We start from the raw sequence: 6,000 nt of genomic DNA, 5'->3' as shown, positions 1-6,000 counted from the left end.
TTGTTATAAACATGAACTTCCGAGCTGTTACAGCGCCTGAGCCTGTGCTGTGTTTGGCGGATCTGACCTTGTCTGTGTTCGTCTCTCCACCGTCTGCGTCACACGCCCGCCCGGCAGCTGCTGGTCCGACCGCTGGCGAGGGCCTGTGGGCGGCGCTTTCGGCGGCTCAGATCCGCCTCCTGTCAGGGCGTCTCCCCTCCCCGCGGTCAGGAAGGTGCACACGTTCTATTTCAGCGTCACTTCTGCTTCCCATCCTGACCCCCCTTCACGGCTCATCCCATTGGAATTCATGTCATTTCTGTTATTTTTCATGAGTGAGCCAGTTTTCCCACGTGACTTCCTGTGGGCCCATCCTCCCTCCCTCCCTCCCTCTCTCTCTCCGTCCCTCCCTCCTTCCCTCCTTCCCTTCCTCCCTCCCTCCTTGCCTCCCTCCCCCTCCGTCCCTCCTTCCTTCCTTCTCTCCCTCCCTCCCTCCTTCCCTCCCTCCCTCCCTCCCTCCTTCCTTCCCTCCCTCCCTCCTTCCCTCCCTCCCCCTCCCTCCCTCCCTCCTTCCCTCCCTCCCTCCCTCCCTCCTTCCCTCCCTCCCTCCCTCCCTCCTTCCTTCCCTCCCTCCCTCCCTCCTTCCCTCCCTCCCTCCCTCCCTCCTTCCTTCCCTCCCTCCTCCTTCCCTCCCTCCCTCCCTCCCTCCCTCCCTCCTTCCCTCCCTCCCTTTCTGTTAATACCTGAGGACGTTTTTCCCATTGAGAGAGAGTGAAATGAAGGGAGGAGAGAGAGAGAGAAACATCAACTTGAGAGAGACATCAATGGGTTGCCTCTTGCACGTGCCCCAACCTTGGCCTGGGACCGAACCTGAAACCCAGGTACCTGCCCTCGATGGGGCTTGAACCCAGCCTCCTTCAGGGCGCATCCGATGCTCTGACCACGGAGCCACTGGCCAGGGCGTGGCCATCCTTTCTCACGTGGGCTGTGAGGGGCCCCCTGTGCCCAGGCCTCCGTGTGGTCGCCGTGGCCCTTGTCTGCTTCTGCGGGTTTCGTGTGCCGCGTGTAGTTTTCTGAGCTTCTCCTTGCCTGTTAGAATCACTGCCTCGCGTCAGCGTGTAGACCCGCGGTCTTCCGTGGCCCCCGTGTTTATTTGGGGACGTGTAGTTTTTGGTTGCTGGGTGGCCTCCTTTTCTCGTGGCCGACAGGCGCCCAGGCCGCGCTGTTCCCCGTCACCGGGTAGTGAGGGGGGTGCTGTGGGTTTTCCACGCTGCTGATACCTGCGACTCAGCAGGGGGCGGTCCTCCTCTGCGTCTGCGTCCAGTTGGCTGGGGGGGGGGGGGGGGCAGGTTCTCCAGGGGAGCGGGACCACAGGACCCACAGGGAGAAGGGGAGTCGCTCTGTGGGGTCCGCGCACTGGGTGATGCAGGCGGAACCGTCCGCGAGGCCAGGGGAGCCCCGTCCAGGTCCCGTCTGGGGAGCCCGGGTCCTGGTGCCAACGCAGTGAGGCGGCGAGAAGTCCCCTCCGCCCGTGGTGCCCGGTGGGCCCAGGACGGAGCCACGAGGCCAGCGTGCCCGGGAGGGCAGTCCGCCCGCCGCCCGCCCCCGACGTGGACGGAACCTGTGGGTGACGAGGGCGGGTACCTCTGCTGTGGTAGAGGTTTGACAAGGTAGCAGATCATCACTTTATGCTCTAGACCAGGGGTGGGCACACTTTCTGACTCGAGGGCCACAATGGGTTCTTAAACGGGACTGGAGGCCGGAACAAAAGCATGGATGGAGTGTTTGTGTGAACTAATATACATTCAGAGTAAACATCCTTACATAAAAGGGCACGGGCGGCAGCCAGCAGGTGCGAGCCAGGCGGCTCCGAGCAGGTGGGGGTGGGGCTGACGGTCAGAGCGACGTGCACATGGCCCTGGGCCTGTGAGGTCCAGGATGCAGGTTTCTGGGGAAAGTTCTGGTGCTTCTGTGGCTCCTTCTTCCTGGGACGGGGCTGTGCTGCCCGTCGGCCGGGGAGGGAGGCCCCGCCCCTGTGTGCAGCCCGGCCGGACACCGGCTTCCGACAGCAACCCCAAGAGACGATGGTTTTCCATCTGCATCTTTAAAAATAATTTTAAATACGTTTTTATTTATTATTACTTATTAAAAAAAGTTTGATTGATCTCAGAGAGGAAGGGAGAGGGAGAGAAATAGAAACATTAATGATGAGAGAATCATGGATCGGCTGCCTCCTGAACGCCCCACGCTGGGGATCCAGCCCACAACCTGGGCCTGTGCCCTGACAGGGAATCGAACCCTGACCTCCTGGTTCCTAGGTCGATGCCCAACCACTGACCCACACCGGCCGGGCTTTAACTTAATTGATTTTTAGAAAGAGAGGAAGAGAGAGAGAGGAACGTCATTCCTGCCCCCTGCGTGCGAGCCCACACCCTGGGAATCGAGTGCCCAACAGGGAATCGAGCGGCGACCTTTTGGTGCACGGGACCTGCCTGACCAGCAGCCCCAGCGGCCGCCGGGCTGCGCCTTTCATCGGGGAGCCCTGCGCTCAGTGTGAGGGCATCTCTGAGAGGCTCTCACCCCCTGGGGGCCGGGGGGCATTAGGTGCCGGATCAGTAACCTCACTCACCTCAGAGGCACAGACAGGCAGTTCAGAAACTAGACCCCACGCACTGAACAACCAGGCCCTTCTCCGCCCCCAGACCCGGGGCTACCAGCCGCAGCCCCGACGTGGCCCCGTGAGGCAGCGTGCGGTGCCGGCGCAGGGAGGAGGGAAGGTGGCCTGAGACGCTGGGGCCTCCACACGCCTACCTGGTTTGGGGCGTGTGTTCTGGCCTCTGAGGCTTAGCCGGGACCCCACAGGCTGCCTGCCATTTCGGAGCAGGTCCCTGCACCGTTCCCCGTGGCATCGCCGTGATCCTGGGGGAGACACAGGCAGGAGGGTCGCTGGCCCTGCCTGGGCAGCCCCCTGGGGAGACCCAGATGCCCCAGCTCACACGCCCCAGGCCCAGGCCCCGCCCCTCACCCCACCGCCGCCCCGGGGTTCACCTGGGCGGGAGGGGTGCCCCGGGGTCCACACGGAGCCTGGTGTCCCGCTGTCCCTGCCGGGAACGTTGGGGGGGGGCGGGCATGTCCCCGCTCAGAGCAGGGGTGTCAGCCCGCGGCGCCCTGGAGGGCAGGGCTAGGAGGTCACGTTGGTTCCGGCGGGAAGCCTGCGGGTCAGGCCCGACTGACACCTGCCGCTCGGTCGGCCGGTGGCCCCGGGGAGGGTCCCAGGGATTCAGACGTGGATTTAGTCCGACGGTCAGTTCTCGGCTGAGTGGAACGTGGACTTTCTCGCTAAGTCCAGTCCCGAGTCCCGGGTTTTCAGTGTCTCCTCTTCCCTCCGGAGAAGCCGTGATTTGCAGGTGAACATCGTGCTTCCTGCTGCTCAGGTTCCCCGAGTTGCGTCAGGGGCTGGTCGGCCCCCAGCACCCTGGGAACCCCTGGGATGTGCCCCATCCTCCCGGCCCATCCGACCGTGGTGGCCGTGCAGGGGTGGCGGGTCCTTGCACACGTGGCCCCGACGAGCCCGGCGCTGCCCGGGGGCGGGAACCTCCCCGTCCGTCCGGCCTTCTCAGGGGGGAGGGTTTGGCGATGTCGGAGGTGTGGCTGCCAGACTGCTGAGCGTTCTCTCCTCTCTTCCAGCCTGCAAGTCCTCCGCCCTCAGGCGATGTGAAGCCCAGGTAAGCCCCCTCCCCGGCCTTCCCCCCCCCCCCCCCCCCCCCCGGGCCCTTCCTCCTCGGCTCCCACCAGCGAGATGCCTGGGAGGGGCCAGGCAGGAAGGAACCAGCGCAGCTGCCGGTGCTCCCAGAGGCGGATACGTTTCCCTCGAGGCTTCACGGGGCCACGGCCTCGCCTCGGGCTGAGCTACAGGAAACGGCGCTCAAGCACCTGGGGTCAGAGGAGAGCTGCCTCTGTCCTGGCCACCTCACGCCCTTCTCCCAGCTCACACTGCCTCGGGGCAGAGGGCGGGCCCGGTCACGGCCTGGCCTGGAGGAGTTGCCGGGGAGTTGTGTAGATTGGTTGGGGGTGAGGCTGTCGTGGGAGTGGGGACCCTGAGCTGGGGGAGTGGCCTTGCCTCTGCGTGTTCCGTGGAGTCAGTGCTGGACCCGTGGGAAGCCGGGGAGGCGGGAGCTTGGGAGGGTTGAGGGACCCGGTTAGTGGGGAGCTGCTGGCTCCCTGGACAGGCCCGGTTTTCACCCAGTCACCGGGTGCGCACCCCCACATTCTCTGCACACGTGACCCGCAGCGGGGCCGCCTTTGTGGCCCATCAGATGTCCGTGGGCGGCCGTTCTGGGTCCAGGGAGCTGTGGACCTCGTGGGCCAGTGTCTTGAGATCCCACCTGGTCCTCCCGACTGGGAAGGACACGTGTGGAGGCGGCTTCGTGCCGTGAACTGGCTTCCCAGGGTGCATTGTGCATGGTGGACCTGGGACCTGGTTTTCCCCGCCCTCCCCGCCACACACACACACACCCCCACACACACACGGATATGTGTAGGCACATACAGTTCACACCCACGTGCACACTCACACATGCACACAGTCGCAGACAGGCACACAGGTGTACCAACCCACGCAATGTATACTCATGCATGCACTTGCACACACACAGATGAATACATGCAGACACAGTTCACACACACATGCTCAGGCAAGCACAGACAATGCACACACATGTGTCAGGCGCACACACTCACAGGCACAAAGGTAGAAGAACTGCAGGCGAGGCCAGCCCTGTGTTCTTTCAGGGAAGAGAGCGAGTGACTTTTCTTTCTAAGCTGCGCTGTGGAGAATTGGGGACCATGGCGGCCGAGAATAGTGCAGACCTCTGCTGTGAGGGCACCGCCCCGGCCACACCCCCCGCCCTCTCCACGCCGCCCGCCCTCTCCACACTGCCCGCCCTCTCCTGAGATGTCCTACGACTTGCGTGTGGAGCTGTGTGGTGCACGGGCGTCTGGTCTCACTTCGGGTCTCGCTCTGGGAGGGCTGGCCTCTCCGCGGAGGCCAGGAGGCTCCTGCTCGCACACTCGTGGGCAGGACTGGTGTCCGACGGCCTGGTGTGGCCTGTGCCCTCACGGACGCCTCTGTGAAGTGTGCTCTGCACCTGTACCCTGAGGCTGTGGGAGCAAAGGTCCCATGTGCGGTGGGCGTGGGGTCGGTGCCACCTGGGGAAATGCCGCGGGTTTCAGCGAGGGTCCCTCAGCCTCTGTGAGGGTTTAAATGAGCCCCCGACCCCTGAGGGTCCCCTTCAGAGGGAGCCTCGTCCAGCACAGCTTGTGACTGACTCATCACCATGGTGGGGGGCCGAGGGGAGCCACGCAGGGATGCTGTCTGTCCTGTGTCATTCCTGCATGTGTGTGGGTGTGCATGCATGAGCGAGTATGTGCGTGCACATGCCAGTGCATGCATGATGCACACGTGTGCATATTGTGAGTGTGTATGTGAGTCTGCATGACCGTGCACATTTGTAACGTGCATGTGCAAGGGTGTACATGTGCGAGTGCATGTATGGGTGTGCATGTGTGAGTGTGTGACTGGATGTGTGTGAGTGTGCATGTGTGGGTATACATGCGTGAGTGCATGCCAGTGCATGTGTGGGTGTGCATGTGGGTGTACACGTGTGAGTGCATGGCAGTGCATGTGTGGGTGTGCATGTGTGAGTGTGTGGCTGTGGATGTGTGTGTGTGTGCATGTGTGAGTGTGTGACTGTGGATGTGTGTGTGTGCATGTGTGGGTGTACACGTGTGAGTGCATGGCAGTGCATGTGTGGGTGTGCATGTGTGAGTGTGTGGCTGTGGATGTGTGTGTGTGTGCATGTGTGAGTGTGTGACTGTGGATGTGTGTGTATGCATGTGTGGGTGTACACGTGTGAGTGCATGGCAGTGCATGTGTGGGTGTGCATGTGTGAGTGTGTGGGTGTGGATGTGTGTGTGTGCATGTGTGTGTGTGCATGTGTGGGTGTGCATGTGTGAGTGTGT

The 6,000-nt window shown here is 62.9% G+C and overlaps 1 protein-coding gene across 1 annotated transcript in view; it reads left to right on the top strand.

The window, feature by feature from the left end:
- The window catches only part of TNS3 (tensin 3), a 102,697-nt gene that overhangs the window by 25,257 nt on the left and 71,440 nt on the right, over positions 1–6,000 (top strand). The window contains 1 exon segment of the mRNA XM_036327197.1: positions 3,667–3,704. The gene's annotated coding sequence lies outside the window, so the exon portion shown is untranslated.

The sequence above is a fragment of the Myotis myotis genome, unplaced genomic scaffold (genome assembly GCF_014108235.1).
Source record: "Myotis myotis isolate mMyoMyo1 unplaced genomic scaffold, mMyoMyo1.p scaffold_m19_p_11, whole genome shotgun sequence".
NCBI lineage: Eukaryota > Metazoa > Chordata > Mammalia > Chiroptera > Vespertilionidae > Myotis > Myotis myotis.
Note: the sequence above shows the minus strand (reverse complement) of the source record. Positions and strands in the feature narration are given on the sequence as shown.